We start from the raw sequence: 26120 nt of genomic DNA, 5'->3' as shown, positions 1-26120 counted from the left end.
AGGAATTTTTTTTAAAAAGTAACTTGAGTAGAAGGGGAAGCAACAGAGAAGGGGTGGAATCATGGAAGATGGGGGAAGGAACAGGAGGGCAGGTAAAGTAACACAGAATGGCAGCGGAATAATACAGGGGTGCACAGGACAGCGCCAACACAGTGAGCACTGGTTGAGGGAAGTAACATGGAGGGCATGAGAAGGGAGGCAAATGGACTCAGCAACGGGGATGGGGGAACGAAGGAACAAGAGAATGGAACATGAAGCTAAATTGCATGGGAGAATGGCCAAAAGGGTAGCTGTAAAAAATTAAATTTTTATAATGTTATAAAAATGGTATGTGGTGGTTGAAGTGGGATAACACAGAGAATGGGTGAAATGCTTGCACTATCATGGAGTGTTTTTAGAAAAAGAAATAAGTTCCCAAAAAGCAGACACTTGTGGAAGGATCAAAGGAGTCAATCAGAGAGATGGTTAACAGGCTGTGGCCCAAAGTAGAGACAAAGGCTAGATAAATGGGGTAAAACAAATAAAATCATTAAAAGGAAAGTAAGAAAATAAGAGTGACAAACCTAAAAACCGATGGAAATTAATGGGCGGAGTTGCTTTCCAGGCAGTTCTGTCTGACAGGCTTGAGCCTCAGAAGATGTGGTGACTTGCTTTTTGAACATATTTTTGATCCTCATCTTCAAAGAAGGCACGTTTAAGACTTAAGGTTTTAAGCATTTTTGCTGTTCAGAAATTTGAGGTTCAAATATATTTTAATAAACTAGCTTTTAATGTTTCATTCGGGGTTGTGGCTTTTAGATCCAGAGAACTATTGTGTACTGAAGGGAAACGATTTATACTCCTTCTCAGTGTCCAGTCTGCAGTTCTTTTGAGTCAGGCTTGGCACCATCCAAAGGCACCACTTCAAACTAGGTCTCGTCAACAACTTAATTTACCCTTGTTCATGAATAGATGGTTGCATATATTAGTTGCATTGTTTTACTGAAGAACCATTGTTGAATTTATGTTACTCTTTAAGCAATCTTGAACAAAATGTTGGAAATTGATATTCTGAGTGGCAGTCATTCACCACAACATACTCATTTTGTTGCACTTGTTACAGTGTATGAATTGCATTATTAATTGCATTGCTTGCGGGTGCAGCATTATGCTGGAGCACACAAAGGGATGGAAGAGTTGACAGAACAAATTACTAGCAGCAAACAATTTTCGGTGAGATAAAAGCTCTGAGGCAGGAAAACACAGTCTGAGCAGGAAGACCTCTGAGTAAAATCAGAAAACAGTCACAGAAGACGCATACATGTATGTTTATGGCGTACCTGCGTGAATCTACAGTGAGTGCTGAAAAGGGCCTACAACCTTTTGGTTTGTAGCTCCTGCAGAGGCGATCTCCATATTTAAAAAATAAACTCTGCTTTAACCCTGATACTGCAAACACAACAGGTGATGGACCGATGGGGCACAGGGTCAGAGCTGATTTGCATATCGCCATTGTCTAACCCAGGGTGGTGTGGAGTGCAAAAAAACGATGGATTTGGGCCCAGATCTTTGGACTGGGGAGAGTGTGTGACATTGATCCACATTCGGTCCATCACCTGTTGTGTTTGCATTAACCCTGATACTGTTCACATCAGTGATTTATGTCTGCTTTAGTGTTTATTACTGCCTTTCGATGGACAAATAGCGCATTTACACTTAACTTGATATCCTATTTTTCCCATGGCAAGGCTTTAGTGAGCATGTAAGATCATGGCAATTATTGGGAACAATCTTCAGTCATCCTACACGCTTTCAAATGTGAAGGCAGGTTTTTCAAGATTTCAAAGGCAGCCCTGGCAGTTTCTAGTGTCTACCCCAGCTGCACATGCAAGGATGAGACTGGTGGAAGTTGTGTTATCGACCAAATCAAGGACCCCACCTATTTCCTCTGACCACCTCCCGTGTCCAAAATGTCTACATTGTCAGAAACACCCCTCTTTCAGGAGAATGGGACGTCTGTTCTGGCAATTATCCCTTACCCTTACCAGTTTTACCTTTCTCCAGAAAAAGATTTATCACAGTGGGGAGATGGTGAGCTATAGGCAAATGTGCGGGATGTGACAGTTACCTAGATCTGCTTCTGGGTAGATTTCAAAATAGCAATGAAGTGGCATTTATAAGGGGCAATAGATGATTCTCACTTTATTTTTCATTATTTCCAGATTGTGCTTAAATAATTACTCAAAAAAAGGTAACAGAATTTTAATACCAGGCAGCTCAACAACGATATATCGTGGAGTGGGCCCGGCACAGCACAGAAAAACATTGGGGCTTTATTCATCAGGTGGTTGATGGCATACCTTTATGGAAGGTGCCCCGGTTACCAAGACCCTATAGACCTATGGGAGTGTATGTTTCTCCGGTGCTGCGTGCTACAGTTGGGGTCTGGGTTAGGGTACAGCTCCGGCAGGGCCTCTCTACTCCCTTGTCTCCATTGACACCGATAATGGGAAATCCAGATTTCCCACCGGCACAGAGTGGCTCAACTACTGTGGCCTCGCAGGAGGCAAACTGTGTAAGTGTAGGCAATCCAATTGACTTAGAGCGCCTCATGGACTTTCCGAAGCTCCAATCTGCATTTAGATTACCCTCAACAGCCCACTGGAAATATATGGCAATCTGTCATTTGTTGACACAACCCTGGATTCGACCACATGCGGCTCGGGCACTCACTCCCTTTGGGGGATGGCTTCTAACATGTTCCTCGGACAAGAAGCTTCTCTTGTATATCTACGCTTTTCTTCTTGCCACTGAAATCTGCTGTTCGACATAGGTGGGAACAGGAATGCAGACACATTTTCGCAGACAAGGAGTGGCATGATATCCTTCAAACAAGCCAGAGCATCTGCCCTCAACGCTACCAGTAAGGAAATGGTCCTAAAGATTGCCCACTATTGGTATTTCACCCCAGCTAGGATTGCCTAATGGAACCCGAATAGAGATAACACCTGTTGGCGACAATGTAGGCAATTGGGTACACCTACACACTTTCTATGGCAATGCCCCAAGATTGCCTCATTTTAGGATGGGGTACTCGAAGCAGTAAACAGCACATTTGACACTGACGTTCCTAAATTCCACAGTTATATCCTTCTAGGTCTCCCTAATTTGTTAACATACCCATTGAAATCATACAGAAGTCGAGCGATCATGTTGGCTCTCGGTGCAGCTAAACAGATCCTTTTATCTAGATGGGGTACTGATACCATTTCGACACACCTCAATTGGCTATATAAACTTTGGGAACTCGTGGAATGGAGAAACTTACTGCAGTGGCTACACTTAATCTTCCTTCTTTCGATAAAACATGGGGGTCCTGTATCTGTTGCCTCTCGGAGGAGTTTCAGGAACTCACTTATTCGCTTTATCTCCGGTTTCTCTGTACCACTTCTTCTAACACTCCTGCCCTCTAGGACCAATCCTCGTAGTTTATTGCTCTGTGCCGGTTTTCCTGCATGCCTCAGCCATCACACATATTCACGGTGCCGCAAATTACTTCTCTCTCCCTTCCTTCCTCCTTGTTGTTACCACATATTCTTAATCATTGTACAATTCTTTCTTGTTAGCCCTTAGTATAACAGATATGAGTCCATCACCACCGGCCAGTGGATGTAGGTGGGCTGTTGTTGTATCCAAAAGAAGGGAGGCATTATTAAGCATGGAAAAAAAAGCAGATGACGTGGGTCTAGAATGCTAGTTGATATGCAACTGGCCTCCTATGCCCTGGGATGACAATATATTGGACAGCAAAATAGTGTTGAATCCCTGCACCAGAAATGTTACACCATCTACTAAGACGACATCACTGGGGCAGGAGGGTATGAGAGCTGAGGATGTGTAAGGGGCCACATTAAGCTACCCTCCTCCCTCTTTTGCGGTGGTAAAAGATGGTTACCAATTGAACAGCTCATGTTTTCTCGGGGGGTTTCAGCTGTTACATTAGAACTCGCTGCCAACACGCAGGCCACACAGAAGTTTACCTAGCCAGTGTATTGAATTAAACTTGCAAAAACATTTTCCGCCAAAAAAAATTGAGTGTGTCAATTATTAAAACAGCATAGCGTAATTTTGAAACCTTTTTAATTCAGCCCCGCAATTGCATGGGGCAGCAATGCTAGGCCAGGGCCACTAGAATTATGCGATTGTGCAAAGCAGTGTTTTCCGCTTAATTTTAGATTTGCCGCATAATCTGCAGAATTTAACCCAAAAAAAATCTGTTTCTAGCTCAAACGGTTCAAAAGTTACTAAAAGCACAGAAACACTTGTTCTCTTGCTGTGGAAGGCCATTTCCAAAGCTTGACTGGTCATCTTTTTCTTGCTAATTGCTATATTTGAGTTGTTAAACTGGAACAAACGAGGTGCAACTAATTCCCAGAAAGTGTTAACAAGTGTAAAAATGACAAAGTAATGACAATATAGTATCATAAAATTTGCTGCATTACGCTGCATACTTTGCCTTTGCGTGCTGCATAATTTACTCACCCCTGCTGCCTAATTTGGCCCTCTCCTGTTGCATAATACCAGTGGCCCTGCGCTAGGGTTAAACTCAAGATTCCTTCCCAGCCAGGTCTTTCACACTGCGATGTGGTGAGACAGTTTGGTCTTTTGGATTATAATTTGAAAGTGTTTATGTTCTGTCCGTTACAGTATCCTGTGGGATGCATCCAAGGCTCTGGCATCCCCAGAGATTTGCTGTTCTCCTTGGCGTTAGTAACATTTAAGGTATTCTTTTGAGCGTTTCTTTTCGTACTGCGTCAGATGTGTTTTTGAAATATGTGCGACAAGGTCTGGTTCCGCCTTGAAGTCCCTGCATACACCGAGATAACCGACGAAGTGTGTGTTTGGGGGTCCACCGTGTTTATGTCCGGTTGTGCATCAGTGGTGTGTTTTATCCCGGTCTTGCTCGTACAGTTTGCTTTCGTTTCTGACAGGGCTTGGATTTAGAGGTAGGCGAGCCACTGAAAGAAGGAGCCAGGCTGCACCCCGAGTCCTGGCTCAGCCCGGGGTCCTGTTGGAAAGTCGAGCCCATAACGAGTCGAGCTTTTAAGAGGTTAATTATACCCTGAGGGTGGCGTTACAGTCCGGAGGGCCGACTATGGAACCGAGGAACTGGGTTCGGGTCTCGGCGTAGTACTCAATTTCCCCATGGCTGAAAAAGCTCAAACGAGTCTGCTTTACTGTATTGTAAAATAGCTAAAACAACTCGGGGTCGAAATAGTTTACGCTATATTAAAATGCACAAAAAAGTCAAAACAAAGCGTTGACATATTAAAAAAAATGCAAATAGATACCCCTGTAGTGGTTAGTGAAGCCAGATAATCTCAATAAATCGCAGTTTCCCCTCCTAAAATGTGTTCTTTTGGGCAAATATTTTATTTCACCAAAACTCCCTTTTCTTCATGATTGTGTATGAAACCACTTTCAAATGCGTTATCTCAGAATACCAGTTGTACATAAACATATTGTGTCTAATTTAATAGACTATAATGTTGCATTATCATATCCTGGGCCACATACAGGATTTACATAAGAACTTCTTAGTTTTTAAACACGAACCTTTAGTGAACTGTCACTTTTACCAAGTTCTTCTCAGTGAAGTGCAATGTTACAATGTGACATATTAATGTCAAAGCATCCACATATGGAATACACTTTGGATGTGGGAGAGCCTATTTCATATTTTGTGTTGTTTTGTTGTGTGGTTTGCAAAGCAAACATTTACAGGGCTCGGCTCGCGCACGGGCTCCAAGAACCGAGCCAGACCGTTGGCTGGGCTCTATTAACCGAGCCAGACCTTTAGCTCTGCTCTCCCTGTTAATTGTTTGACTCGCCCACCTTAACTTGGACCGGAGCGACAATGCAGATGTTGACTGGAGCAGCCAGCGCTCGAGCGTGGCGCGCGCGACCTTAACTTGGACAGGAGCGAAGCGGCAGATATTTGGCGGGAGCAGCCTGCTCTCGAGCGTGGAGCGCGCGACCTTAACTTGGACCGGAGCGACGCGGCAGATGTTAGCGGGAGCAGCCTGCGCTCGAGCGTGGAGCGCTTGCTTGCGGTACCCACGTGAGCACTCTACACAAACCATCTGTCACGGAAATGTAAACTCGGAGAGGTGTGGAGACGGCAGCGTTTGAGATCACACGACGGCTAGATGATGTGTGCGATTTTAATGACGGAAATTATAAGGGTGATATACTTTTATTATTTAAACAGTAGCTCTAATCGTACTGGTTCTCGGGAATCTGGCGAGGGGCCAGCCCTGCTGCTCGTATTGGAGGACGTGTTGAAACGTGGCTGTGCTTTCGTTAGAAAAGGAATCCGCGTTTGCGAATTGTCACTCAAGAGTAGAGGTTTCTTTGTATGAGGAAAGCGCACGTGACAACTTTACACCAGCGTCCAGCTTTCTTGGAACAATATTAATTCCTTTGACTCTGGCGCTGAAAATGGAGGAAAAAAACTCGTGTTTCAAGGGGGTTTCAGCTGAAAGAGGGTGGAGTGAAATGGGGCAGAATAATGAAGCGCAGAAGAAAATTCAACGTAAACATTTATTTTTAAAAAGCTGTGTTCAAAATTAATTGGCAGTAAGGTCTAATTTTATAGATGTATTGTGAGTCTTAATTGGTCGCAGACTGCTTAAAAAAAAAAGTATCTCAAGGGCTTTAGGTGGAGTGAAAAAAGTGTTGGGGTCTCTAAAAGGATCAAGGCTATGTAATTAAGGGCTTAAACATATGAACTAAATGTCTGTGATTCCCATATTGTGCTGCACTATGGTATTTTGGTTCCTCTCTGAGCGTTGTTATTGCGTCCAGATATACAACACAACTGACATACTCTTAAAACCAAAACACACAAGATGATGGACGGAATGTTGCACCATGGCAAAACATTCACCCCCAGTCACAGATCTGGGTTTAATCCATAGTTACATTGCTCACAAAGCCACCCCAGTTCAGAAATGGCCATATGCAAATCAGTCTTGACCCTGCGCCTCATGGGAACAGTCCAGACCGAACTGCCAAGTCATGTCTTCCTTGGACCGGAGTCAAGCATCCTAGGACCGGTTTCTGGCCATCAGCCTTCTTCATCCAGGATAGCTTGACTCCAGTGGCGTGGAGAGCACGGGACCCACGTCTGGGCATACCCTTCCCACATATGGTGTACAGCAAAACACAAGATGATGGACGGAATGTTGCACAATGGCAAAACATTCACCCCCAGTCACAGATCTGGGTTTAATCCATCGTTATTTTGCTCACCAAGCCACCCCAGTTCAGACATGGCTATATGCAAATCAGTCTTGACCCTGTGCCTCATGGGAACAGTCCAGACCGAACTGCCAAGCCATGTCTTCCCAGGACCGGAGTCAAGCATCCTAGGACCGGTTTCTGACTATCAGCCTTCTTCAGCCAAGATAGCTTGACTCCAGTGGCGTAATGAGCATGGGACCCACGTCTGGGCATACACTTTCCACATAGGGTGAACAGCAAAACACACAAGATGATGGACGGAATGTTGCACAATGGCAAAAAACATTCATCCCCAGTCACAGATCTGGGTTTAATCCATTGTTTAATCCATCGGGGTCACCCCAAGTGGGACAGGTATGCTCAGACGTGAGTCCCGTGCTCTCCACGCCCCTGGAGTCAAGCTATCCTGGCGGAAGAAGCCAGAAACCGGTCCTAGGATGCTTGATTCCGATCCAGGAAAGACATGGCTTGGCAGCTCGGGCTGGACTGTTCCCATGAGGCACAGGGTCAAGGCTGATTTGCATATGGCCATGTCTGAACTGGGGTGGTGAGCAAAAAAACAATGGATTTAGGCCCAGATCTCTGTACTGGGGTGAATGTATGACATTGTTCTGCATTCTGTCCATCAACAGATGTTTTTACTCTTAAAACCAGCCATAACTATTGGCTTTGTCAATGGCTGTTAGCTGTTTATGATAAATTAGTAACAACTATGATTTCATTGTAAATAGTTAGACCTGTGGAAGGGGTAGTGGTCTTCAGAGTCTCGCAATTATTCTTTTTATGTACACAATATGATAGATGTGCATACTTTCTCTTCGCGTCTAGTCCATCTGCACATCTTCAATCTTATCTTGTTCCTCTTCAGCATTTTTGTTTCACTGTCTCCTGAATGCACTTCCTCTCATCCCCAAACGCACAACACACACCCACCCTCTTGAAAGCACTGCATTTTCTTTTACTTGTACCTTGTCGATATTTTGAAAACCGCGTAACACCTTTACACATTTTTGTACAGGATTAAAATAACAGCTGGAATTTGTTTCAATTGTTAAGAAATCATTCTTGTTTTTGGCAATAAAGTTAAGAACATGAATATCGGGTCTGATAGGGGCACTGTTCAATATCTGTTTTTAATTAAAACCGGGCCTGGGTCCCGGAGAGGTCCGGTACACTTAATACTCTGAATATCTTACTGGGTAAAGTACCTGATATACAGCAGCACTTTTGTGTATTTGATGTACAGCGCTAAATGGCAACAATATGCCCAGATGTGGGTCTCGTGCTTACTGTGCCACTGGAACAAAGCTCCACCAGCCCGATGAACCCCAATCAGCGCGAAACTGGTCTTTGGGGTGCTTCTGTTTTGGTTCAGTGAGGCCCTCGCCCGGGCAGTTCAGGCTGGATTGTTCCTATGGGAACAGGGTCAAGACTGATCTGCATGTGGCTGGGTGCAAACTGAAGTGGTATGGTGGGCAAAAGAACGAAAGGTTGGAATGCTACCTGAGCCACTGCCAGCGGATAGACAAAGTGCAACCATTTCTCCCATCACCCTTTGTGTGTTTGATGTACAGCAACATCATCATAACTCCGGTAGTTAAAGCAGTTCCTGGAGAAATCAGTATTACCAATATGATTTATCATAAAATAACAGAGTTTGAGTGTGCCTACTGCAAAGCATAACATGTTCATGTAGGTCACAGATTTATATTTTATGCAGTCAGCTCAGTGTGTGACTACTTTTATTGCAAACATCCATGTCACTTGCATGTCCCAAGTTTGAATCCTTGTGTCAGACCCCATATATGATGTCTTTGGGCAGGCAGGGGTCACTGAGCCCAAACGGTAGGGGATTGACCTTTTACTACTGCTGGACTGGAGCCAGTCCTACTATGGCTCCCGTAATTGGGCCAGGTACAACCTTTTCCATACTTAACACACAGTAGTAGTGCGGGTGAACAACATAGGCTTCTCAGGGAGGTTAGTGTGGAGGTTACTCAGGCTAAAGAGCCAAAGCCACCAACCACACAGCAGTGCAATACGATCAGTGTTTCTGTTTGTTGAAAAGACATGTACTTTATTACACAGAAAACTGAGAATTCTTCTACACTCTCAATAATGCACGACTACATGCAAGTCTTTGTGCTCTAGAATAGTGTGGGTCACGACCCACTGTGGGGTCGTGAGCCAATGTTTGGTGAGTCACAAGTTCAAGCAATAAATAAAGATGTCTTTAAATTCTATATTTATTTTGCCATATTTACTGCGCTTCAAAGACAGAGGTCAAATGTCCGCCTTTGACTTCTGACAAAATGCTGCTTATGTATTTAACATGGGGATTGCTGTTTACAGACTTCTCCCAATTCGCAGTCAGCAAATAAAAAGTAAAGTGAATTAGGTGAGAATCTTGCAGGGGTACAGATAGTCTGAAATAAAAGGCTTGAGGGTGTCATTTTTTGTAAAGTACAACAAAATGTATACACCTGCAAATGAGCCATACACATTCTGCAGTGAGTAACGCAAAAATGAGGCATGCATTTTTAAAATTCTAAAGTGTGGTGGAAACAAAGATTTTAATAAGATCAAAACAAATCAGGAGAGGCGGGGCGTGGCTTGGATGGCGAGGAGGAAGCACACTTAAGTCCGGAGCTCCAGACCCCCGAGTCTAACTAGCGGCGAGAAAATCGGCGAAAAAGAACCCTGCATGGCAGCAAACCGAGCAGGAGGTGTGCGAAGGTGGGGATCACAAGAAGAACTGCTCGGAAGAACCAAAGCGGTAACTTTCAAGAAGTTACGAGTGGGGGAAAGAGCCGAGAATAGGAGAAAGAGACGGCGCTCAAGATGACGGCATACATCAAAGCAGGAGTGGTATACTAGTACCGGACCGAAGGAAGCAAGCAACCAAGCAACCAGCGGAACCACCACACACCGTAAGGAGCCGAGAAGCGGAAGCGGGAAGCAGGGGCGAGAAATAAAATAGACAAAACGCCGTAAAGGCGGGTATACTGAAGGCACCGCCAAACAAAACGAAACCGGAACCACGAAATAGGGCGCGGCCATTTTAACACGACCATCTCACCAGCAGAGAAATAACAGGCAGTCACAAGCGCGCCTTGCGACGAGAGGAAGTGAGGAGTAGCGGTGGCAGGTCAGGCGGAGCAGCAAACAAGCATAAAAATACACGCGGCGCAAGAAACACAGAGAGCGCGGGCATCGGAGGGGATCGACTAACCAAAAAGAGAAACAAGGAAAGAGCGAATATCGGGAGGGGACTGGCCAAACACCGCCATAAACACAAGTAAGTCAGCCGTGAGAGCATCGCCGGAGGAAGCGCAGCGACAACCGGACCACGGGTAGACCGAGGTGGAGAGCAGCGGCCATCTTGGAGTGGGCTCGCAGCACCTCCCACACAACCCGGACCAAAGCGTGCACCCCCAAAACCGACTGACACAAGAAACAAGCCGAGTAGACACCGCTGGGGGGCAAAAGAGGCCAAGCACAGTGCGGTGGGGACCAGTCAAGGCCCCGGAGGGAGGAGGCGTGAGGTGGCGGCCATCTTGACGGGGGCCTATAAATCAATCGAACAGCCGAACATTCGGCTCAACAATCACACTCAACCTAAAGCCACAACAGACGGAACACCCCCGGTGACCCAATACACAGCAAGCGAGCAAGCCAAGTGCGGGCGTGGCGAGAAGCAGTGGCCCAAAGCACGGCAGCATAGTGGCGGCCATCTTTTGGGGTAACCATAGCCAAGCAGCACCCAAGAGCAGGAGGCCTGCAGCACAGGACCAGCCATCACAACCAGGGAGTTTTTCCAAGCCACGCAGGCAAGGGAAAGAACTTTTGAATCTGGCGGGGGCGAAGACTAGAACCAGAACAGTCAAGTGGCCAAGCCGTTTCCGGGAAGAAGCCCCACAGACACAGAAAATCACTGCCACTAAAGCGGCCAGAGCTACAAAAGACAACCCTGCCAAACAACAAAGGGAAGGAAGGCTTCTAACGCACCAGATCAGAAGGGGCTTCAAAGCAATGGCGGGGAAAGATGAAAAGAAGTTAGCCAATGACCCGAAAAAAAGCAGGAACGAACACGGACACTCTCCAATCAAAATCAAAAATGGCCAACATGGCGAAGCAACAACGCTAGATACACTCCTCAAGAAAATTAACGAAGGCAACAAACTGGCAAAAGCAACTAAAAAGACAATCGATAACATCCAGATGGAACTGATAGCCATAAGAGCGGAACAAAGCAGGGCCAACGGCAGAATAGACGCAGCGGAGAAAAGAATAAGCAACCTCAAGGACCTCACTAACATAACACACAAAGATCTAGGGATAGTAATAAGGAAGACAAGCACGCTGCAAAAAATGTTGGCAGAGCAGGATGACAAGAGTAGGAAAGGCAATATAAGATTACTGGGAGTGCCAGAGGGAGAAGAAGACGCCGCAGGAGCATGCGCAGCCATGCTGGAGATCCTCCTACCGATTCTAACGGGTCTGAGATTTGACAGGCCATTCGAAATAGAAAAAGCATATAGCGAAGAAGAAACAAAACAGCAACGGCCCAAGGCTAAACCGCTGCGAGCCAACCAAACGAATGCAATCTTTGCAATCGCCAGAAAGGGCCAGCCGATGCTCATGAACGGACAAAAGATAACAATCACGCAGGACTACTCCAAACTCACAGTAGAGACAAGGAAAGGGTTCCTGGCTCTGAGAAAAAAAATGCGCAAGGACAACATCACCTTCAGTTTCGCCGGACCGTCAAGAATGAAAATAACCGACAGGAATGGCACCCTGATCTTTGACGAACCTAACGAACTACGGGCATACCTAAGGGGTCCAGAACCGGAGCACATGGAGGCGCAGAGCCCAGGAGCTAAGAGAAGGGCCTCGTCAGACGCAGCAGAAGGAGAGACGGAGAAATGCTGCCATCCAACCCACAGCAACGCGCGAACACTAAAAGACTAACTGAGAGACCCTAACTTCAGACTTTGAGAGTAAAGACAACACATCTACCTCGAGCACTCGGAAGACGAGAATAGCAGCGCGGCTGGAAATCCCTCAGAAGGAGGCCAGCACAAAGAGACTATGCGAGAAACCACAACCTTTCTACCTCACACTTTTTTGTAAGCTAGCACAATGCGGAATGACATACCTACCTCAAGTACAAGGAAGAGAAGAGAACCAAACAGAACAGACCACAGCATAAGCACCAGAGGCGACACGGAAAGCGAAACATAGAACTACCATATCCTTTTTGCCATACTTGAACCATGTGGGAGGAATTGCTATGCAAGGACATGAGTGGGACAAGAGGTGTTCTTTTCTTCCTTCCTTGCAGGCACAGACTCGTGGGGGGGGGGGAGAGGGAGGACCCTTGCTGTCGCACGCCCAGTTTCCAAAAAGCGGGGGGAGGGAGGGGTGGAGGGAGGGAAGGGGGAAGGGGGAAAATAGGGAGACGCGAGCAAACACCCAAGTACCGATGTATGCACCAAATTTTTCTTTATATCCGATGTATGCACCAAATTTTTCTTTATATCCTTACTATCTCTAAATCCCTACTATCTCCGATCCATAGCCCGGGGGGGCAATTCTAAGCGGGAAGCAAAGATCAACAACGATGGAAGCAGCAAACCTAAATGACCTACCAATAAGTGGCGACACCAAGAAACCGCCATGAGCACATCAAAACCAGCCATAACAACCACTAGCCTCAAGGTGGTGTCCATGAACGTGAAAGGCCTGAACCACCCTGTGAAACGTAGGAAGACTCTTGATTATCTAGCAAAACTGAAGGGGACGTGTACGTACTACAAGAAACAAGGCTCTCACAAGAAGACGCTACACGCCTGAGGGCTAGGTGGATAGGAGAAGTTTTCTGCTCACCGGCCAAGCACAAGAAACGTGGGGTGATCACAATGGTAAGCAGGAAGGCCAACCTGACCCTAGACAAAATACACACGGACGAAGAGGGCAGATTACTGCTAACAAGCCTAAAAAGAGGGGAAGAAACAATACACGTAGCCAACATATATGGACCCAACGCTGACGACAAAGACTTCTGGCAAGAAGTAGGCACAAAACTATCTGAACTCCCCCGGAAGTACTCCTCCTAATGGCAGGAGACATGAACCAAGTCCTAGACCAAGCGATAGATAGACACCAGCACAGAATGAGCCACGACTCCCACAATCCCAACATCCTGAAAGACATATGCACAAAGCTCCAGCTCGCAGATCCGTGGAGACTACAACACCCAGACGCGCGCGAATACACTTTCTACTCACACCCGCACAACTCATACAGCAGGATAGGCTACATCATAATGTCCAGCACACACACACACCTGATCGACCACACAGAGATCGCTCCAATCACCATCTCAGATCACGCACACATCTCACTCTCAATGAGCGGCAAACACAATGACAAACTAACCAGCAGATGGAGACTAAAACGCGACATCCTACAAAACCCCAACAATGTTAAAGAGATAGAGGAGACCATAGAGGAATACCTGTACCTCAACGACAACCGAGAGGTGGAGAAAAAATCCATCTGGGATGCCCTGAAGGCCACACTCAGAGGGAAACTGATTAACATCAAAGCCAGAATGAACAGAGGCAGAAACAAGAAAATAAAGGGACTAGAAGAGCAAATTGCCCTCCTTGAGAAAGGCCACTGCGCAAACATTACAGACAAAAACACCCTGACAACACTAACAAAGAAAAAATACGAGCTCAACAAGATCCTGAGCGAAAGAGCTGGCACATGGATAAACAAATTCAAAGCCATAAACGTATGCTCAGCCAACAAGGCCGGGAAACAAATGGCGTCGTATCTGAAAGCGAAGCAGAGGCAGCACTCAATTGCAGCAATAACTGACAAAACGAATAAATCACAGACAACAAACAGAGGCATCCTGGAAGTCTTCAGGCAATTCTACCAGGAGCTATATAGCGCGGATGACAATCTCAACGCTGATGGGGGGGGAAGGACCTACTCCGCAAAATCAACCTGCCAACACTCTCAGCCGAACAAAGAGAAACGCTAGAAGAGGATATAACAAACGAGGAAATTGACGCCGCAGTCAACCAACTAAAACCAAACAAGGCACCGGGGCCTGACGGATACATGGCAGCCTTCTATAAAAAATTCCTCGAACAACTGAGAACAACCATGGAAGAGGCCTACAAGCACTGCATCCGAAGAGGGCGGATGAGAGAAGTAGAGAAGTAGAGAAGTGGAGAAGTGTGGCTCAACGGTTAGAGGCGGCAGACCCGGAGGCAGAGGTCGGCCCGGACCAGGGTTCAATTCCTGACGCAGCCGGGTGCAGGACCAATGTCAGCGGGCCCGATAAATCTCGCCTCGGTGCCACTCTAACCATGGGGTCCCACGCTGCAGCTCTGGGCAATAGCTTGCTTAATCTCCACTCCGGCCCCATCACCGCCAGGGATGCCTGGCTGCATCTTGGGGATGCCCAGTAAAGGGACCATCTCACAGGGAAAGCCAGGACGGGTTCCCCAGTGGTAAAGCGCTGGGACGCCCCAGGGTAACCATGAGCTCTATAAATCCAACATTCATTCATTCATTCATGACGGACTCAATGGCAGAAGCAAACATCATCGTGATCCCCAAAGAGAGGAAAGACCCGCAATTCCCACAAAACTACAGACCAATCTCACTCATCAATGTGGACTGTAAAATATACGCAAAAATACTTGCAAACAGGCTAAACAGGATCCTCCCGCTATTCATCCACAACTCACAAGTAGGCTACATTAAAAATAGACTATCCCAGGACAACACAAGACTCCTGTGCCATCTCATTAGCCAAGCTACACAAAGCGAAGAACAGGCAGTGATGATAGCGCTCGACGCGGAGAAAGCCTTTGACAGAGTCTCCTGGCCCTTTCTAGACACCTGTATGGGGAAATTCGGTTTAGGAACTAAATACAGAACAATGGTGATGGCCCTCTACAACAAACCAAGAGCCAGGGTAGTAGTGAATGGAGGTACGTCCAAACCGCTAACATTAGAAAGAGGCACAAGGCAGGGCTGTCCCCTGTCACCCGGCCTCTTCCTGCTAGCTCTAGAACCACTACTAGCCATGATAAGAGACAACAGCGACATAACAGGCGTCAAAATCAGAAGCAAAACAGTGAAACTAGCAGCATATGCTGATGACGCCCTCATCACCACCACAAAACCAGAGACATCAATCATGGACCTAATGGAAACCATCACGAAGTACGCTACAGCCTCAAGGTACAAGCTTAACAAAGACAAATCAGAATGCAAACCAATGAACATAAACACTACGAGAGCAATACTAGGTCAATCAGGCCTCGCCTGGCAAACAAAACCCCTCCAATATCTGGGCCTACTTTTCGGGAGAAACCTAAAAGCAACCCTAGAATACAACGAGGAGGCCACCCTCAAAAAAATAAAGGAGAGACTGGACCTCTGGTCCCCCAAATACATCAGCTGGCGGGGAAGGGTGGAAACAATTAAAATGATGGTAACCCCTGCCGTCAACTATACACTAAGCATGCTGCCCCCAGCAATGACAGGACTTTCACAAGAAGCTAGACAAACTAATAAACAGATTTTTATGGAGAGGCAAGAAATCAAGAATCGGCCTGCAGAAGCTGAGACTAACAAAAGCCCTAGGCGGCCTAAACATAATGAACTTTAAGAACTTCCAAACCGCCTGCCTAGCGAAGCAAGGAATATTCAGGGTCGCAAGCGCACAGGACTATGAACCGGAGTGGCTGAAGTTAGAAAGGAACATCCTGGAGGGGCTGAACCCAATAGCCATGCTCACAGCAAACAAGCACCCACACAGATTGGACCCTATTATCAAACACACTAAAGATGCCCTACTGAGAGTAGACAAACTAATGGGACAAAAGATCAGCTGAACAAACTGGGAATCAATCTGGTTCAACACAAGGATACAATACCAGGGGAAAACCTTGAACAATGAGGCTTGGATTGAGAAAGGAATATCCACACCACACCAGCTGGAAACGAAAAAATCACCGATCACCTTCCAAAATCTCAAGGAGTTCTACACCCTCCCTGACATAGAACTATATACATTCCTGAAAATCAAAACTGCAACAACAAAGGCGAATCTGAGCAAGAACCCACCAACCATCATCCAATACATGTGCAATCTCAACACCGCAGGCCACCACACAGCACAAATCTACAAACTCCTAAGCCCCCACACGTCTACACTGAACAAAAAGGTGACCAGTGCATGGGAAACACTAGGAACAAGACAACTCACTGACGAGGAAAAGAGCAAACTATGGAAATCGGCAACAACTAATAAAGTCGCACCACAACTGGCACAAACAAAATTCTGGCTGCTTCACAGAGCCTTCTGGACCCCGGCGAAGCTCCACAAAGCAGGCATTAGAGAGACAGGAACATGCTGGAACTGCAATAAAGAAACGGGAAGTCTAGAGCACCTCATATCCGAATGCCACAAGGTCAAAAGTTTCTGGAAGAAGGTATATGGCTTCATCAACGACGTCACGGGGAAAAACATACAAGGAGGCTTCGCTGGACTGACCACGGGATTCATGACAGAGAACCTAGAGAATAAGGAAGAGAGGAACCTAGTAGACATCCTGCTAACAGCGGCGTTAAAAATCATATTAACGAACTGGAAAAACACAGCAAAAGCAACCTTCAAGAATTGGATAAACTGGGTCACCTTCCTTGGAGGCGCTGACAACATCACTGGCAAATTCTCAAAGGAGCACAACGCTAAGAACGAGATGTGGGAAGCCCTCGACGCACACCTAGAGACACGCCAAACCTAACCAGCTCAGAATATACCCCCCCTTCACTCTTCTTCCCCTCTTTCTCTCACACCAGGGGGGTACAGTACACTCAATGTATAGTGTGGAACCATGGCGCAAGATATAGTGTACAACCAAGATGCAAGAAGCCCAACTCAACTGTAACCCCCCCTTCTTTTTTTTTTTTTGCATTACTCTGTACTGTATATATCATCTGATATGCACATTTTATAATAAAAACTTTTTTGAGATAAAAAAACAACAACAAAGCAGGAGACTTTACTTGGTGATGTACAAATGATAAATATTCACTGAAACCAAATTTCCACCCACTATCATTTGTGTAGAGTATAGGTTTTTTTCAGTAAAACTGTGCCTGTGCAAATGTAATGGAAAATGTGCTGTCTGTAAATAAGAACTCGCTACTACACAAGGAATAAATCTCCTGCTACATGTCTAGTAAATGGAGGTGGGTTGCGGATGTTTATTCTAAAATGTGGGTCGTGTAAGGGATCTAAATTCGCCAACTAAAAGAATAGCACCCCTAACCCAGCTTGGGGCAGCCCAATGTGATATATGTCTCCTATAGGAGACCCATCTTCTGAAAAAAGATTGGAACAAAATGCGCTCCAGATGGTTTGACCGACAATTCTGGTCCTCTGGACAAGGGAAAAAAACGAGCGTGGCTATTCTGGTGGCTACACATTTTCAAGGGAAAATCATTGTCATACAGTCCAAACTTGCAGGATGTTTGTTGTCCGTGAGGGTGTCCCTTGCCCATCATACATTCATGATAGCATCCAATTATGCACCTAATGAACAACAAGAACAATTTATACGCCAAGCGCTTGACACTGTACTTACATCCTCGGACTCCAATCTTGTAATAAGGGATGATTTTAATTTGGCAATGGATGCTTCTATTGACAGAACTCCCCCTCATCCAGGGAATACAGGGATGTTCACCCCGCAAGGAACACGTTGGCTTGCAGAGGCGGGGTTGGTGGATGTCTGGCGGACATTACACCGACCACGCAGTTTTACTAATTTTTCTCAGCTGCTCACCAGTCGTATGCTAGAATTGATTATTCTCTCAACTCTGCTCCGCTAGGCCAGAGAGTAATACAGGCCTCCATCGATGTGTCATCCCTGTCTGACCATGTGCCCATCCAATTGGACCTACACCTTCCGACTCTGCACCAGAGTTGTAAATCGTGGAGTCTTAATCCTAAAATGCTAACATCTGATGCAGCGATTAAAGAAGTTGGGAAAACTATAGTGGTCTATCTCGCCATTAACGATACATCACAAACTGCAATAGCTACGCTCTGGGAGGTCCTTAAGGCAGTCCTTAAAGGCACATATATAGCTAGAGCAGCTAGACTCAACAAGGAGCGAGCATTGAAACGCGCCAACCTAGAAGGTACCGTCAGGGAGCCAGAGGAGGCCCATTAACGTGCGGCTCCTATAAAACTTGATGTCAAATGACTATAGCGCATAAGCAGCTCAGAGCACTGGACATGGATGACTCAAAGTATGCGTTACTACGAACGTGCAATTATTACGCAGAGTAAACAAAGTGAGGAAGCTGCTGGCACACAGTTTGCGAATGCCGGTACACTTTAGGCGCATGCAGGGCCTCATAGAGCATATCACAAGGGATGAGGACATAGCTGCAGAGTTTTGCCGCTTTTATGCGCAACACTACAGGGCCGAGGGGGAAGGTCCTGGAAGATTGCATTCCCTATATTGCACAGGCCCCAATATCAAACCTCCATCACGCCTCTGGAAACAGACGTAACTGAACCGGAGGTGCTGGATGTGATAGGGAGACTCCAATTGGAAAAGGCGCCAGGACGGGATGGGTTTACAGCAGCCTTCTACAAACCATACACAACACTCCTGTCCCTGCTTCTTGCTCGGCTGTACAACTCGTTCAGTGCAACTAGGGAACTTACAGAATCAATGCGTACAGCAATAATAACAGTAATGCCAAAACCTGGGAAAGATCCTCAATACTGTACATCTTACCGCCCCATATCTCTCTTAAATGTAGATGTAACGATCTTTACAGGAATTCTAGCGGGCAGACTGGGAAGGCTTATGCTGGGCTGATTGAGCCTAATCAGTCCGGCTTTATACCGGGTCACCCTTGTGGGGACAACACCAAAAGGCTTTTTCACCTCATAGATAAGGGCAGGCGTTCCCAAGAACTGACCTTGTTCCTGTCAATAGATGCCGAATAGGCCTTTGATCGCGTCCACTGGCCGTTCTTGCAAGCAGTGCTCGAGACAGTGGGCTTCGGTCCCAGATTCCGGCAGTGGATCTGGGCTGGGTACGCAGGGCTGAAAGCGCTGGTCAAGGTGAACAACGCACAGTCTCCGACCATTTCCATTTCTAGGGGGACCCGCCAGGGCTGTCCGCTCCCACCACCCCTGTTTGCGCTCTACATCGAGCCGTTGGCGGAACGCATCCGACACCACCCACAGATAGAGGGGATTTGGATGGGAGGTCAATCTCATAAAATAGCCCTACACTCAAGACAATGCGCTGCTGGCCATCACAAATCTGCGTGACTTACTGCCCCCCTCCTCCTCACATGGTGAGGTCTCCGGTTTCAAAGTGAATACTAACAAGACACAATCACTTGACATCAATAATCCGCATGACGAGCAACTACAGTTGATGTCGGAATTTCCTTTCAAGTGGGCACACCGGGGAGTCCAATACTTGGGCATTCAAATACTCCCCACCATATAAAGTTCAGTAACACACAATTACTCAGACCTTTTAAAGACCGTGAGTTACCTCATTTAATCCTGGCATGGAGGTCCTTTTTCTTCAGTGGCTCGCTTAGCAGCGGTCAAAATGACCCTGCTGCCAAAAATTCTTTATCTCATGCAGGTGATGCCATTGGCGCCACCTGCACTCATTTAAAGAAAGCTACAGGCTGGTCTTGAGACCTTTTATATGGGATGGCAAGCGGCCCCGGATGGCGAAAGAGCGGTCCTACTTGCCGATAGCCATGGGTGGGCTGGTCATATCGAACCTAGCAAAATACTACCAAGTCGCTCAGTTACGTTATATGGTCGAATGGCAGCGTCCAATGACTGAGAAACACTGGTGCTTGCTAGACCAAGTGGTGGCAGGAGACCATATTTTGAAAATGTCATGGCTCCAGCACAAACATTGTCCGCCGGGTGTCTATATATCGCCAGTGGTTAGAGTCACTATGGGGGTTTGGGACAAGGTGTACTCCATGAAACAGCTTTCCACACAGATTTCCCCACTTACACCAATCATAGAGAACTCCAGATTTTCCACAGGCCACACAAGAGAAAGCTTTCATAAATTGGCACGAGGCCAACTGCAAACGGATTGGAGATCTATTTGATGTGAGAGGTCTGTTGGACTTTAAAGCAGTCCAACAAGACTTTGGGCTCCCAGACTCAGAATACTGGCACTATTTGGCAATCACACACTGAGTGACACTTCCTGATAGGAGGCCATATGCCAGCAGGCGACTGACGCCTTTTGAGTGCTGGCTTTTGTCCAGACGGGACGACTCCCGCACACTTTCCTATATATATTCTTTTCTAAATACACAGAGTACCCCCTTGCAATCCCCGGCCAGGAGAAGATGGGAGCTGGAGTGCGAGCGCAGTTTTACCGCCAAAGAATGGACGGACATGCTCCATCGTGCTTGCACCTCCTCTACCAGCGCCTCTGGCAAGGAGACACTGTTAAAACTAGTACACTACTGGTACTATATCCCAGGCCATTGGGCTCAATGGCAAAAAGGAAGAGAGGACACATGTTGGAGGCATTGCGCCCACTCAGGCACGCTCACTCACCTGTTATGGCTCTGCCCCAAACTACATAGGTATTTGTGGGCTGGGCTTCTGGTCCAGGGGTGGAAGATGTACCAGGTTGTTGGTCAGGAACGAGAACAACACCGGGTCGTGGGGTTAAAGAAGGTTTTATTGGTATCCCACGGTTCGATCTTAACATTAGAGTTCTCCTTGTTCTGAATGTGAGTCTCTCTTTGGCAAACTGACTGGGATCCGTTTTGGCGTTCGGGTATTCCTCTTCTTCGCCGTCTGTTTGTAGCAGAGTACCTCAAGGTCTGGTCATTAAGGCAATCTCTTGGCTCCGGTTTCCATGCAAAAAGACCAACAGAAAGGGAGCCGTTAGTTCCGCTGTCTACTGGGGAGGTTGCACCTAGGGGCCGTGTGTAGTGAGGTGGGGGGGGGGGTATCACCGGTGAACACGTATCTCTAAGTCAGTGAAGTGGGTCGGGTTTTACAGACAGTGAGGGATAAACGCGGGGTAAAGGAAACAAGAGGGTGGGAAGACGAGGAAACACATACACAGGCTTTGTACACGTTATACACGCTTGCTTCCCACCCAAGCCGCCATACGCCGCCGTACCTGGGTTAGCCACACTCCTCCCCCGGGAGAGTGGCACGGCGGCTCGCGGGGTCGTTGGCCTCCTGGCTCTCCGTGGGACTCCTCTTCGCCTTCTCCTCCGGGATGTTCTTCGGTTATTCCTCGTACTCCTTCGCTGCTCCAAACTCCAATCGTCCGCTTTCCAACACCGCTCCTCGCCTTCTCCTCCGGGGTGATGTCACACACGCTGAACAGCACTTCCTAAGATTTAACCAATCCGGTATCGCTGACGTGTACAGAAGGAGTGTCCTCCTCCTCCGTGTACACCCAGTTAAAGGCACCGTGTTCCTCCTCTTCGAGCTCGTCCTGACCTGCGCCCCATGTGTCTGTCTGAAAGGAAGGAGGGATTACGGGGTCATTTCCGGGTGTCCACCACTCCTCGGACTTACTCAGCCTTACCCTGTTACAGTATTGGAGGGAGGTCTTGGCTTATATTGACCAGATGTTTGATACAGAAATACCCCATTTCCCCAGCTATGTGCTGTTAGGACTACCCAACACACAAACTTACCCATTGCATTCTAACAAGGGTAAGGCTATCACTTTAGCACTATGTGCGGCAAAGCAAGTCCTGCTATCAAAATGGGGCACCAATGTTGTCCCAAAATATGCAGATTGGCTTCACAAGCTGTGGGACTTATTGGGGATGGAAACATTGACAGCAGTGATCAGTCACCCAGTACCCAAATTTGAGAAAAGATGGGTAACATTTTATTTATTTATTTATTTATAAAGTTTTATGTAGCGCGAACAAGATCCCGAAGGATATCAGAGCGCTTTACAAAAATGATGGAAGGAAGGACCTAAAAGCAATGACGATATCGAGTAAGAATACAAAAAACAAGGAATAATCACATAATTACAAGGCAAATAAGACAGGATGAGTAATACAATAAACAGGTATATAGCAGGCTACGCAGGAAGGCACACTATGCGGTAAGGAAGAACAGCATCGAATGTTTGTACAATGGATGTAGGATCACTAGCTTCGAGCAGGAGAAACCTAGTCCAATTATGGTAAAAATGTATTCATTAGTACTCTTTTGGCTTCCAGTTTGAAAACAGCCATTGAGGAGATTCTGCGTGTATAAAGCATCTTTCAGGAGTTTACCAGAAACTCACACATCCAATATACCTGTGCATGCTACATCACATGCCCAATATACCTGTGCATGCTGCAGATTACACCCACCACCCCTATGGCAGATCTAGGGAAAGGGACGGAGTGAGGGCTACTACTTATGTGATACGAGTATTTCATTTATTCATTGTTTGTTGATGATGTCTCATTATGTTTCTCCCTTCTCTCCCTCCCCCCTGCACCCCCCGACTTTCTGCTACCTCGTCAGCCAATGGATGTAGGTGAAGGGTGTTGTAAAAAGAATAAAAATACGTTACAATCCTAAAATGTGGGCCGTGGTTCTAAAAAGTTTGGGAAGTACTGCTCTAGGGACTTCCTCCGACTAGGCTCCTCCTTTCTCTAGTGGGTCCTCCTTCCACTGGTTTCCCTCTTCTAGGTTCAGAGTTTGAGGTAGGGTTATGAGTGTATTTTGTGCTTCTTCCTCCCTAAACCAGCTCAGTCTCTTGGGCTGGGGCTCATTCCACCTCTAACCAAGTAGCAGCATGCTAAGCAGTGATCAGCCTTTCACTGCTAGAAGGAAGCCTCCATTCAGCATTCTTCTCAGGGGCTGCGGGGCAGCTGGCCATGTAGCACAATGTTTGATGGGATGCAGCCAGAGCAGAGGCATCTGTTGGGAGGTGGGGCACCTCTTCCTGGTGGCAACCTGCTGATTGCGGCTGTTTCTTGAACTTCAGTGGGTACTTGACTCACAGTGTGGCTCACTCCAATACTTTGGTGAGTACTTATTGCTTGTTCTTGAGAGCGATGGCCACATGCTTGCAGATTAAGATTATTCACTGCGGCAGATGTCAGGCATTTTCTTCGGCGCATAGTGACTCAAGGCGATGACCTTGATTCTTCTTACATCGCCCCTAAGGTACTTCTTGGATCACCAAATCTTCCTGACCTAATAACAAACTTGGCAGTGCTGCAATCCACTTGTGGGGCACACGGGCCAACAGCAGGCACTCATCCCACCTTCAGTTGGGCCCACCACAGGTGTACAGTACTCCATGTGCCCAGGACTGGGATAACTGACAGTACTGCAAGTCATTTGGCACACTTGCTTAGCAAGTTTCTATCGGACAGACCCAACACCATGGTCAGTTACAGCAGACTTTTCCATGATCCGCTCCTCGTGAAAGGTTGGCCCTTCTTTCCCTTTCTCACATACAGGATATTTTAGCACACCTGAAAACTCAATAATTCCTCCTTATGATCAGGCTCCAGGTGATATTCCCTTGCCTCTTATGAGTTAGCGGTCTGTGCACAACAAACCCTTGGCTGCCTAGTAGTCCCAGAGTACTCTACAGATTACCGCCTCCGCACTAGGAGAGACCACAACAATGAAGAATGATGGGTCTTTAGCTCCAACTCCAATCTTTATACCAATGTTGTAAATGAAAGATGTGTGTGCCAGATCTGTTTCCTTGGAGCCGTCTTGGGCTGGTTCCCCTTTCATGTGTTCTAGCCAGGTCACCTTCCAGGCTTTGCCCCTGTTTATGAGGATCCTCTGTCCAGCAGGACAGTCTCCAGTTGGAGTTCCCACTGCAGAAGTGCTAAGAGTTTAGAGCAGACTGCATCCAACTATTTACAACACCTCCTGACCGAGATTAGGAAGAGAGACAAGATTACGTGCTTCTTCAAATGACTCCTATCTCTAACAACAAATACTGCAGGCCTCACGCTGCAAGTCCTGCCATATTGGAGTACTGTAGGCCTGTCTCCTTACTCCCACATTTAATCAAAATCATTGAAAGTCATGTCAATCTTCAACTCACCACCTACATGTAAAGGAACCAGCTATTGACTAATCCTAATCTGGGTTCACACCCTTCCATAGTACAGAGACGACATCCTATCGGTAGTGGAAGAGGTTGGTAAATATCTTGGACCAGGGCGGATCTGTGGACCTGGTCCCATTTTACCTCTTCACAGCATTTGATAATGTTGCTCATCCAGTACTTTTCGAAAGGTTATGGAACATTGAAATATTGGGTATGGCATTGGACTGGATTAAGTCCTTGTTTGTGGACGGTCTAACTGTGCTTTTATTTCCCTGTTTAAATCTGAAGATTTTACGTTCCCTTGTGGTGTTTTTCAGATCTGAGTGCAATATTGTTCAAAATATGCCTGGCTCCATTTGGTGCATTGATAAGATCCTATGGCTTTTTCTGCATGACCTATGTGGAAGGTACCCTTGTTGTTGTCTCCATCTCTAACTATGTGGAGGAAACACAGGACCTCTTTTCTGAAGGCATCCTAGCCATTGTGGAGTGGATTAATCAAAGCTCCCTGAAGCCTAATGCTAGAAAAACTGAAATCTTACTTTATGGAGCTAACTGCGCCAGGTGGGACCTAAAATGTTGCGCAGAGGAGTTGGGTGCATTACCATCTCCCTCTTCCCATGGCAGAAGCTCGAAGGGATATTTAATAGCAATTTCTCATTTGCTTGGCATCATATAAGTTGCCACAAACTGTTTTGCGATACTTCATGCAGTATGTAAAAATGTTGCCTTACCTGTCCACTTCGGCCTGGAAAACTACAATACTGGCCCTGATTTCATTTTGGCTAGACTATGCCAACTATCATTACCTGGGCCTGCCCTCTTTTCTTTTAGACAGGCTCCAGGTGGTCCAGAACGCTGCTGCATTTGTCATCCTAACTCTCTACTGAAGAATCTCAGTGAAGCCTTTTCTGCCTTGTCATCATTGTCTCCCTATTTGGCAGAGGAGCATTTTTAATGCGCTCTGCCTAGTATTCAGAGCAATAATAGGAAGGGACCCCATCTATTTTTTTTAGGAAGATCCGCTTCTACTCCCCTGGTCATACTTTGCATTTGTATAGTTCTTGCGTACCTAAGGTCCCTAAATTTAAGAACTGACGTACCTGGGAATACTCTTGCTTTTGCCATACAGCCAAGATTTGGAACTCTGTCAGTTGAACTCAGGCAGTCTTCTGATACTCTACTTTCAGAAAGTCTTTAAAAACCTGTCTGTTTAAACAATTGTATTATGAATATCGTACCTATGTGATATTTAGCATTGCTCCAGTCCACCCCTTTTTGAGGTAACGGCTCACTTTACAAATGCTGTTCATTCATTAATCTACCTAATAGCAGCTCAGTCAGAGACATTTACAGCTCAATGTATCAGGAAGGGTCCTGACACTTCTAAGGAAAGCCTGACTCCTTTTTCCTAACCATAGCTTTTGGTGCTCCCCCTTCCGTCTATTAGTTGCCATCAATACAAATATGCCTTTTCAAGAAAGCAGCCTCTCTTCCATCTTGTACTTGGTCTAGGCATTAGCTTCCAAAGTGGAACCCGCAGGCCTGTGTCACTCGGGCGTTGCACACTATCATATCTAGCACACACTCACACACACACATGGGATGTCACATTCAGGCATTCTGGTTCATCGTGAGCAGCTGAACGTTGGATTA

General features: G+C 46.5%; 1 protein-coding gene across 1 annotated transcript in view; it reads left to right on the top strand.

Moving 5' to 3' along the window:
• Window positions 1-26120, top strand: part of MPRIP (myosin phosphatase Rho interacting protein) — a 564937-nt gene that overhangs the window by 1497 nt on the left and 537320 nt on the right. The window lies entirely within an intron of this gene.

This window comes from Lissotriton vulgaris, chromosome 10 (assembly GCF_964263255.1).
Source record: "Lissotriton vulgaris chromosome 10, aLisVul1.2, whole genome shotgun sequence".
NCBI lineage: Eukaryota > Metazoa > Chordata > Amphibia > Caudata > Salamandridae > Lissotriton > Lissotriton vulgaris.
The sequence above is the reverse complement of the archived record's forward strand: the minus strand, read 5'-3'. Positions and strand labels throughout refer to the sequence as shown.